Source organism: Xiphophorus hellerii, chromosome 3 (genome assembly GCF_003331165.1).
Source record: "Xiphophorus hellerii strain 12219 chromosome 3, Xiphophorus_hellerii-4.1, whole genome shotgun sequence".
NCBI classification, from domain to species: Eukaryota; Metazoa; Chordata; class Actinopteri; order Cyprinodontiformes; family Poeciliidae; genus Xiphophorus; species Xiphophorus hellerii.
The window spans coordinates 27716339-27728567 of record NC_045674.1 but is presented as its reverse complement, the minus strand read 5'-3'; the positions used below and the strand labels follow the sequence as shown (position 1 = coordinate 27728567).

The window sequence follows — 12229 nt, the reverse complement described above, 5'->3', positions numbered from 1 at the left end:
TTTATCAAAATGCAAACAGTCGGGAAATTTAATGCAGTGCATAAATGGTACGCTCACGCGACATTGTGTAGCGCCATTGGAAACCATCATAATGACGAATTAACTTTCACCACCCCACCTCACGAAGCATTTTACTCTTTCACCCCTCTGCTTTGTTTTTCCGAACCGGAATACAGTGAAACAAACAGCTGTTTTCGACTAGCAACTAATTCCTCATCACTCTATGTTGTCTGTCTGTCACAAGCTGCGTTTCCATTTACAATTGTGCGCAAAACATTGCAAATATTCCGCTAATGTTGAAAAAAACCCAACACAATTTCGCAATTGCGATGATGTATCCATTAAATAAGAAACGCAATTAAACTCACGTATGAATACGTTTGCCATTAAAAACACCTGACCCACCAACTACTTCCTGTCGTCTTCTTCTTCGTGGTTTACGCCAGCGGCAGCATCCGGTTGTTGATCATGTGACTAGTGTGATGCGGAAAAAAGTGTTACTATTTTGATACAGCCCCCCCCCGATAAAACGCCTCATTCTTGCGGCAAAACCTGTTTTTTTAATCGAAAAACGAAAGCTTTTTTTAATCTAGCATGGTTTTTAAATAATGAATTAATCAATATTTTTCAATTTCACTAGCCACAACCAGCCCGAATTTACAACCAGACAAACATTTAAAATGAACATAGATGACAACAGGAAGCAGGCCTTAAAAACCAACATTTCCTGTCCAGATCTAAAAATATTTCAGAACAGAAGTAAAACAAATTCACAAATATTTATAGATTTCCGTCACAAAGTCATGTTAAAAGTAACCTAAAAAAAATTGAAGTGAGCTAAAACAATATGAGCCTGTTTTTTTTTTTTGTACCCCTCCAGGGGGTCTTTTGTGGGCTCTAGTGTCCCTTTTTACGAAAGTAGGCTGACAGGAAACAGGGAAGGAGAGGGGGGAAGACATGCGGCAAATGTCGTCGGGTCCGGGAGTCGAACTCGCGACGGCCGCGTCGAGGACTCAAGGCCTCCAAATACGGGTCGCACTAACCGCTACGCCACCACGGCGCGCCCAATATGAACCTGTTTTAGGTAAAACAACCATTGGGTGGAAGAAGAGCTAACGGAATAGCTACTGTACATATAAAGAATCAACAGTTTTATTCTGAGGATCTTTACATTGAAAGCTCATCAGTGTAAGACTACTGAGCAGCAGTTTTTGATACGGGCAACATGGCTCTGTGCTCAGGGTGTCCTTGCACCAGAGGGTGGCTTGAATAGAAAAGTGTTCTCAAGACTGAGTTTTGTTTATGTCCTGCCAACGGAAATGAGAAGCACCCCCACCACCCCCATGCTTTGCACATTTAAGGCACTGTAAAAACAACATGTGTGTGCATCTATGGCTAAAGTTTGAGTTTTAAAGTCTTTTGTATTTACTGCCATTTAAAGCTCTTTCTAATAGGCTATATTTGATTTCATATAAAAGAAATCAACACACTTTTCCTTTCGGCAAATATTTCCCTGCCAGGAGCAAACACTGACTCCCGTTTAAACCTGTTGTGTTTGCTTTTGCTCTGTGCTCTCATTTTTTCCAAGACAAATTGCCTTGTGCTTTTGGTTCTGACGCTTTCAATTCGTTGCTGCATGTCTCTCTTCTGCCGTGTCTGAATCGGTTTGCGTTAGTTGGAAATATGAGCCGCGGTGGACGGGGAACAGTCAGAGTGTTATCGCCATGCTGGGCATTGAATGAGTTTTACAATGTTTTTTCATTGTTTCAGCTGACAGCTCATTTGCCAAAGCCCGTGTTTTCGACCATTTAGCCAAGCTCAACAGCTTAGCTCTTATGTACCGCCACTTTCCTATAATAGCATGCTCTGTGAGACTCTGAAGGGGGACCGAGGTTCGTTTGACCTCTGACAAGTCGGACGGCTCCTTTGCTTCCGCTATCGTGCTTCTATCATGCAGCAATAACAAGTGCGCGTTTCCTGTTCAGTAGTAAGACAGCAGGAGCACCGGCACACATAAACAGACACACACGCGCACACACAGGAGTATGAAGGATAATCCCTACAGGGCTGATGAGTCAGCAGCCTGCATCATCCTACGCTCTTCATGTCCCTGTCTCCCTCTGTCTGTCAGTCCATCTCACTCTCCGCCTGCTTCTCTCTCTGTTGCCTCCTGTTAAGAGTCGGTGGCTGTACTACGACTGTAGGGACAAAACGCAACACCTCTTACATTAAATATTGGCTCAGACAGGTGTCCCAGGACCAAGGCGGACGCTACACAGCATCGTTCTCGGGAGCGGAAAAAGGCTGAATCCAGTGGAAACGGGTTAAACCGCAAACAAAATTTTGAAAAAATAGAACTATTCAGATATGCAAAAAAGATGGATGAGAAATCATCAGCTTTGTCTACTGATCCCATGTGCCCAAGCGCGCTTATTCATAATTACACACGTGCAGCAGTGTGAGTGAAACGGAAAGACAGAGTGGACCTGCTGCAAACAAGATTGAGTGTAAGAATCCATACAAATTATCAGTATGAATAACATTTCATTTGCATGCTTGGATTGGGATTTCATTTATTGCCGCATTGCTCATAAAACAAATAACCTTTACGATGACTATGCCAGTGTATTAGCCAAGGGACTACTTTCTGTATGTACATGTGGAGCATACAGATGTATGCGAGCGTACCAACGCAAGCTAACACCATGCGTTTAGCAAACCCACAACGCAAACCCCATTAAACCAAGTCAAGGTCTAGTAGTGCTGTTCAGTGTGTCAATGAGGTGTCTCCTGTTTCTGTTTGTTTTACAATATGTGAACAATATCTGTACATATATCTGAACAATGTGTATTTGGGCAGTTGCTGGAGCAACCTGCAGTCAGGTTTTAACAACGACTGCAGGAGGAACGGTGAAGCAGCTGGCGTACGCCGACTGCGAACCTCTTGAGCTCTGTACCAAGCTGACCAGCGCAGTGTCAGATGACTGCCACTGAATCTGGGTGCCTCCACGGCGCCTGCCACACCCAGCAACACACAGCAGGACTCCAGTATCAACAAGCAGCCTGCAACGCATCGATAGCTGTAAGTGATCTCAAAGCTACAGTGTGTGAGTACAACTCAGGGCGAATCCCCCTAAAGAAGCACGCACTGCAGGAAACACTCAATCCTCTCCCTCCCTTCCTTTTCCACAGATACGTTTCTGAATAGTGCAAAAATACCTACTAGAGACATGCCAATGTGGTCTCCTTGGCAACAGCTTCCTCGAGCTTGGAGTGTGAAGTTAAATTCCTTTAAGATCATCCTGACAGTCTGTCGTCGTGATGTTTTCATCACCTGCCGTGACGTGTACTGACTGATTGACATGATTACACATGAGAACCTATAGAATTTCTCTCCATTTGACATCCACTCCACGTCTTTAATATTATTCTTTCCACGATCAAACAGACGACTCCTAAACATGGCGACAGATGTGTTCAAATGAGGGTGCAACGCCCACAGGATGACCGACAGAGCGCTGAGCGGCACATGAATGGAGAACTTACAGTTTATTTTTAAACCGCTCTCACCCTCAGGCAACACTTAAGAAGGAAAGGAAGAAAATAAATACCCAGAATGCACTGTAGCGAGCATAGCGTAGCATCAATGTGCTGTGGCAGCCAAATGCAAAGGGTGCCAATGGGATGCGGACACTGTGGAGTCTGGATATGACATCTGAGGAATAAGCGGGCAGCCATTGGAACCTGCTGCTGTAGGGAAGACTGGTATCAGAGCTCTGCTGACTTCGTATGGACACTCAGTCTACTGTTTGCTGTGCTGCAGCTTCTCTCCGGGTCAATGAGACGTTAAAAAAAAACAAAAACAATCTCATCTCTACACAGTCACAATGGCATTCATCCTGGACGTCAGTTCACCACAGATCACCAACATGCAAACAAATGGAAGGATATGAAAAAAAAACATCCGTAGTGACATGACGACAACAAAACCGAACCTGGATTTCAATCGGACTTTATGGTGGGAATTACGTTTCAATTTGCAGAGACAATCTGTTAACTATTGAATGAAAAGAGATGAAATCAGTTCCTTAAATGCAATGCAGTTGGGTGATTCTGAATCAATTTGCAAACGTCAAAACTCATGGAGAGCGTGGAAAATTCAAAGAGAGGGCCTGCAAGAAGAAACAACAGTGCTGACTGTCCATATCACTACGTAGCTCCTGAAATAAGATATAACTAAATCAGGCTTTTTCTATGATGATGCAATGAAGAGTTTTATATAAAATCAAGAAAATTATGGACAACCCTTCAAAACAGCATGTCTGTTCTAATTTGCAACAGATCTTTCCTGTCCATATCCATCACCATCTACAATAACTCTTTGAAGAATTTCTAATTAATGTGAGCTACAGCAACATTTCATTTTCCATTGGAATCAATAAAGTATTTTTGAATTTAATTTGAATTGAAGAGAATTGATTGAGCAGAAGCGGCAAAAAAATAAATAAAAGCAGCAAAATCGCCTCATGAACAGATTTTACTACTCTTTTTGCCAAAAGTCTTTGATATTTAAAAACAAATTCTATTACTCTACATGGACCAGTATAGCAGCAGTGATGCACTTCAAACTGTATAGCTCAGCTTATAAAGAATGTGTTATACATAAGTTACCTTTTATGGCTTTGACATCTCTAACTGTTTGGTTGCTTTGAAGGTTCTGCTGAAACTTCAGTAAAAACCATTAAAATGTAAGCGTTCAGTGGAACATGTAACAGATTTAGCTTTTTGTTTTGTATTTTAAAAATCCCCAAGCTGCTTGTGCTGCAGTTGTTCCTCAGCTATCACTGCAGCATATTCCAATGAGCTATAATAGGCATAACTTGGCATAATTCAAACCACAAAGTACCTCTAACGCGACCCTTGGCATCTGTTGAACACGCATCAACAGGCACTCATTAATTAAACTGGCAGAGGGGGATTTTTGAAACAAATTCTTGACAATACTCAACAAGGGGGAAAGTCAAAATGGCTGCTATGAAATTGGCTAATATGGGGGGTAAGAAGATTTAATGGTTTTAATATTAGAACACAACAGTCTTTCAAAGGTTGACCAGGAACGATTTTAAAACACATTACAGGGTCCTTCACCTCCTTTAAATCATATGTGGTAGCATTAGATCCTCTGTAGAAAAAGGAAATTAGTAATGAAGCCTTTATTTTGTTCACACAGTTTAAAAAAGAAGCACTTTTAACGCTTTTTTGGCAATGGGAGCCACTTAGAATGAGAAAAAGATGAAAGTTACAACGTATGAACTCGTCAAACCTAAACTGGAATATTCTACATTGATAACAGTTTCTACACAAGATCCCGTGCAACAAATTCTATGACATGTTTCTTTTCCTCCGGCACAACTCAGCAGTGGAGTAATAATACAGCAAGAAACACTAGCTTCACTCTATTATTGATATGCGGTTAGCGAACGGCATCGCACAGCCACTTACAGTACTGTGGATCAGCATTTGTCTCCTTTCAGATTTCTGTTTGTACTTTTTTGTCACTGAAATCTTTTAGATAATCACAAAAATTTGTATATCAGACAAAAATAGTCTGAGTAAATATAAAACAAAGTTTTCATATGATGAGTTAAGTGAAGGAAGCTAACTAATTTATCCCACTCCTTTGTTTTGGTTCATTTTCACTAGTGTACCACCAAGAGAGCCTGTCTAGCAACGCAAGGCAGGGAAAAGATCGACTTATCAGGCCTCAAACCAAAGAGATTCAACAACATGTTGTGTCAACATATAGTAGCAAAGCTATTTCTAAGGCTTTTGGGTCGCCAGTGAACCACAGTGAGAACTATTACCCACAGATGGAGGAACACGGAAAAATCTTTTTAAAAAAAATCTTTCAAGGAGTGGACAAAAATTACTTGGACATTGCGCATCAACAATTCATCCAGAAGGTCACAGAAGAACCCAGAACAACAACTGAAGCACTACGGGCTTCACTCACCTAAGTTAATGTCAATGAACATGATTTAATGATAAAGTGGACAGAAAACACTTCTATAGGGGAGTTCCAAGACAAAAAGCAGGTTGGCTAAAAGAAAACAAAGGCTAATCTAACATTTTCTAAAACTCACGTTGACAATCACAAAAGACTTTCGGGGAAACATTTCTTGGACTGACTAGACAAAACTGTTTGGAGGTTCTTCTGGTGTAAAACAAACCCCACATTTCAGAAACATGACATCACATCAGGAAGATCATGTGATGATATTGGGTTGAACAGTGGCTGCTGAAAGTGATTGGTGCTTGACATGTCGCCATTAAAGTCTCCATTAACAGGAAAAAGTAATCACCAAAGGGGTCTAAAAAGTCGCTAAGTTGGCAACAACGCTTTCCCTCATCCGGACCACAGTATCCACACATCGTTATGCCTTAGTCTGTTGGCTCCGCCCACTTTGGTGGAATTTTTCAGAAATTGTCTAGGGTCGTTGTTAGACTTCCACAGGGGGCCTTAGTTACACTTAAAGCTAAAGCAGGACAGTGATTCAAAGCAAACCACTAAGTTCAAATCTGAATGGTTTAAAAGAATAAGGTTTTGGATTGGCATAGTCAAAGTCTGTATCCAATGGAGATGCTGTTCTATGGCCATTTGAAAATGCTTGACAGCAGTCGCTACTGCGCCGTAACCAGTCATTTGGTTTAAGGGACAATTACTTTTGTTTTTATAGGGCCAGTTTGATTTGGATTACTTTTTTCTCATACTAAATGGGCAGTAAAAATGCAGCGACTCTTACGTTACAGTTTTTCCTCTTTGGACCCCAGAACTTCACATGAAAATATCAGAAACAGAAACTGAGGGGCAGCCTGAGAGAGGAGAGCACATTTATTTGCTGCTAAGATTTAGAGTAACAGATAATAGTGTGGTAGCGTGGAAGATCTTCGACTCGGCTCGTTAATCTGGACCCAGACTGATGGCAGGGCATTCCACCTCCCACGGTATCTGTGTAATGTTTAACATTACAGAGATACCCGCTGAGCGATCGAGTCTGCAGTACATGCTAAGCTTTATCAAGAACAAACTTCAAAGTTCTGCTTTCCAGTGAAACTCTGTTGGCAAAAATCACTCCAAGAAAACAAGAAGAAACAAAAATGGAGGACCAAAGACAACGTAAAGAGGGTCTGGACGAAGAAAGGGGCAATCACATACTGTGAACACGAGTGTTTCTGCGCATTTTATCAATTTAAATAAAATCGAAGTTAGAGCTGCATTAAGCAATGAAAGGTTCAATAGACTCTCTAAGTTACTTCTGCGTGTGTACCATATTGGTGCAAAATGAAGCATTTGACTAGAATATGTTTGGCTTGATGAGTTATGCTCTGCAGACCAATGAAGGATGAAAAGTGTCAAAGCAAAAAACAAGAACTGATGATCTACAGCATCCTTGGCTGAAGAATCAGTCCTGTGCGCCTGCCAACAGAACCCTTATACTGGACTTTATTGATGATTTCACTCCAGACATTTTAGAAAGAAATTAATTTGGAGGTACATCGAAGCAGTTTGGGCTTATACAACACCAGCACTAATTGGATGGCAATCCACAATTCAACAGGACAGGGATATTGAACAAACCACAATGAAAAGCTAAACAGTTTGCAGACCGAGCAGTTGTGTTTAGATAAGTTTGGCATGCTATCCTTTCAAAGGTGAAGTTTACCAGAGTCATTATGTGGTGTCGATGTTAACTTTCTGGGTCAGAGTGGCATCCAGAGATACAATTACTAAACTCTGATTAACTAAAACACAAAACTCAACTTCTGCCCAGAGGATAAAAGCTATTTCTTTATTTGATAGTGAATTGACATGAAAGTGAATAATGAGAAAAGGGGGAAGACATGCGGCGAAGGTCACCAGGCTGGAAATCAAACCTGCGACAGCCACGTAGAGGATTAAGGACTCCATATGTGGGTTCTGCTTAACCCCTGTGCCACCACAGCACCCCACTATATTATGTTTTACTATGCTATGTTATACTGTATTACGCTATGCTATGCTATACTGTACAAGGGTATGCTATTCTATGTTCTACTATACTACACAATACTTTACTATACTACTGTATTTTAATCCCATTTTATGTTTGCAGCCAATGAAAGAACATTGTCAGTGGCAGATATGAAAGAATTTATAGCATGCGTACCATCTAGAAGTTGGACTTCTAGATTTGTGTGTCTATTGCACACACCTAAACACACCTCATATAAAATGTTAAAGTTGGGATTGGGAAGAGACCTCCAAATCTCTTACTTGAATTTTGACTTCATGAGGGTTGAAAACTTTTAAAAACTCGAATTAAACATAAACGCCTAATCAAATTGCATCCTTCGAACTGCAGTTCAGATTTTTCTTTCTTTCTTCTTTTTAAAAAAGAACATACAAAAATCAGTGTATTGTATTACCATTTTGAAAATATTAAGAGTGGTGGTGCTCAAAAACCTTAGCACTGAAAAGATCTTATCAAATTTCTTTTGGAACCTCTGCTCTAAAGAAGATAGACATGTAATATATTATAAAATAGAAGTAAAAAAAATACAAGTCTCCCTTTTAAAAGGCAGTCATTATAAGAAAAAACAAAACAAAGTCTTCCCAGTTATAAGATTGAGCGTTTGCCAATGAACATTTCCAAACAGCAAACAGCATCTCCTTCAGCAAAAAAACAACAACTAAGAAACCTCAACAAACTTGAATCTGTAGAAAAAAAAATCAGCAAACCAGATTAGTCCAAAAGACCATCCTAAGAGCTTCCCAGCCTCATCATTATCCTTGAGGCCTTCTGGCTCTGAAATCTGGTAACACATTGATTGTGACACATGCAGCGGTAACAGCACCCTGTCTGCCAGAGGGGGCTCAGCATGCTGTTTATGTTCCTAATTGCTTGCCGTCCTGCTTCTCCCACCCCGCCACTCACCAACACACACCCAGCAGGTAACACGTGCTGCTTTCACCCTGAGCACGGCATTCCAGCATCTCTGCTGAAATAAAACCGCTAATTGGAGTTACACTATTCAGAGCAGCAGGAGATAAGGTGATAATTACCAAAGGATCCGAACCCTTCATCTGCGTCGTGATCTTTGCACTACACGAAAAAGAGTCTTTTTTCTCAAACTGATTTTCTAAAACGTGACCTTCACGCTTACCAAGAAGTCGTGACTGTTGGAACAGCAGTAGGATTTAGAGGTTTGGGAACGCAATGGGCAGATGAAATGATGGAGGCCATTAGGAGCAGCAGGAGCGGCCGGGCTTGTCTTTAGAAACAGAGCCATTTTCATTTGGCCGACATTCAAGTCTTGTTTTGCTGATTCCTTCTGGTCTGCAGATAAAACTGCCCCAGCAGGCTTGGTTCTCACCTATGCTTCCAGTAGTCCTCACAAGAGAAACACGTTCTGCTTATCAAAGCATTCATTTAGTAGCTGCTGTTTAAAGAAAAGGGAAATTTAAAAAATGAAGCTGCATAGACACTTCTGTCTGTCATGAGAGAGACTTACATAAACAGATGTTTTACAAGGAGTCAGGGCAAATGTTGTGCAAAAACAGATAACCAATACAAGAAGAGCACCTTAAACTCATATTTCTCTGTACAGATATTATGCAATCGCTCCAAAATGTCTAACAGTACCGTCTGACTTGCATCTCACACAGCACTGTACCATAGAATTAACACTGAATGTGGTTGGTGCAACATTCCTCTTTTGCTGATTTGTATCCCATCCAGCAGTTCAGACAATTATACACCAGCACCAAACCCATTTGGAGAAAAATATGCTTCCTAAACAAGACAAGCTACTTACAAAGGTGAGCTAATACTACTGGATATTAAGCAAAATCTGGATGCAGTTAGATTGCAGTCTTTGATCTGAATGGCTTGAAAATCATCCACCAATTCAGACCCTTGACTCACAGCTGCATCTTCTTCTTGGCAGCAGCCAATTCAGGCCCCTTCCTCAAACAGGGCACTCAGTGCTTCCAGCCTGGGTCTCAGGATGCAAGCCAAGTGAAGTTGCGAACGTACATCCCAGTATGCTCAGCAATCCGTCCCAATCTTTTCCCAGTTTAGGGAAAGCGTCTGGTTTTTAACCACAGCTTCTTTAAGATCAAAAGGTGTCTTTAAAGTCTTTGTAAACCCCCAGGAGACCTGCTACTATTAAATTATAGAATTGCAGAAATATTTCAAGTATAGATGAAAAAAAAAATAGCATTCAAGGACTTTGGTCATAGTGTAAAAACAAAGCGGTTAATAAGGACTGCAGCAAGATTGTATAAACCTTATAAGATGTCAGAGAGACATGTTAGCTTATATTGTTATGGTAAAATTGACTAATAAGATCAGTGTATTATGCTTTTTACAATGAGAAATGTAATTGTGCTTTAGTACGTCTAACTTTCTGAAGACTTTTGATTGAATTACCTACATTTGGTCTTTCGAAAGTTTTAAAATAGAAGCATGTCCTTAATGTTGCTTATACCAAACAGGCACACATGTGGCCGTAGACTGTGGTATCTTTAATCCAGAAGAACCGATCTTCTCAAGTTCTTACTGTTTAAAAATTTTATCAACTTGTTGAGAGATGAGAGAGAGGTCAGAAACACACTCGTCGTCTTCTGTGCTTATGTAACATTAATTGACCACTTAAGGTTTGTGCCAAACCAATAGTGGGAAAAGATACCAATGTCTATAACTCGTTGTTAAAGGACAAATGAGATTTATTTGAAAGTGGGTTCTGTTGTGAAGTTATGATCAGTCAGTATCTTGTCCTTTGCTGTTGGCTGAAAAAGCAATCTCCATTTCATCAAAGTAAAGATGCCAGCAGTATAATTTACTGTAGATTAAATATTGACTGCTGGAAGCTCTTTGCAGAGCAACACTTCTAAAGAGTTTAACTATGTCTTTAGTTGGTCTGTGGCATTTTAGGCATTTTAAGGGCAAGCTTGAAAAAAAGATAATTCCACTGTCATCAGTTGTAGTAGTAAGAAGATTTTATTAGAGTGAATCTGAAGAAAAGTAAATACATTGTTGAAGGCTAAGAGCTAGCCAGAGGGTGGCCATGCTTTTACCTGACGTATTTAAAAGACTAAAACTGATCTTATATTGTCTTCCATCGCTGTGAGGATTTTTTTAACTTTACTCCAAACTCACTGCAGTACGATGTCTGTCACTTTTCAGTGAGTGTATTTGGTAGTGGAAGCGCCCAACATTCATCATACCTCTGATTATCTGTCCACCTGCCAGCTCACTTCCTTTCTAAACCGTGTTAATAACAACTAAATCACCACAAAATCTGCCAAAACAAAACAAACATTGATTAAAAACAAAGGGTGGAAAAAAGCTGATAAAAGTTCATGTTCCCGGTTGATTTGAAATTAGCATTGTTGAATCAATTGGATCTATGTTGCAGATGATTATATTCATGCATGTGAATACACACCAATTTTTGGTTATGTACACATTTTTCTATGTCTCATTGTGCAGCACTTACAGTAAACAGATAAAGTAAGGTATGTCAATTAAGATAGTGGAGTTTTCTCTTATGATGTAGAGATGAGCTAGTGATACAAACAAAATGATTGTTGCAGATTATTAGTTGCAGCTTCACGAGGATTTTTTTAATGTAATTTAAAAAAACAAAGGTGAGCATACTTATTTCTGCCTCTTAAATAAATTTTGTCCAACAATAATCTGAAAAACTTCAATGTCAGCAGCAAAGTTAAAGAAAAGCGAGTACTATCCTCCATGAGGGCATGACCACATTTCTTCACCTGTCACAAAATGCTGAAACAAACTTCTGCAAATAGACCAGTTTGCACTTAACTATTAGCTAAATCACCAGGTTTCATTGTTTACATTTATATTCTGTATGGACTGATTCCCTGTGCTAACACAAACTCAGTTTGTTTGAGTTTCCCCAACTCCAACTTAGAGACATTTCCTCAAACTTCTTTTTTTTTTTCCTTATTCCAAACATTGTGGTATCTATACTCCTTGTCTGTTATGTACTAATTTATGAAGTGCTTTTTGTGCATTTACGCTCAATGTTTTAATATTAAGCAATTTGAACTTTGAAAGCTTCATTAAACTTTTCTGTCTCATTTTTGTTTAAAATCTTAAGTTGTATATAATCCTGAGTTACAGTGTCATGCCAAGGTACGACACCCAGAAAACCAGAA

The 12229-nt window shown here is 39.9% G+C and overlaps 1 protein-coding gene across 10 annotated transcripts in view; it reads right to left on the bottom strand.

Moving 5' to 3' along the window:
• snap91a (synaptosome associated protein 91a) overlaps positions 1–12229 on the bottom strand; it is a 43094-nt gene that overhangs the window by 28414 nt on the left and 2451 nt on the right. The window lies entirely within an intron of this gene.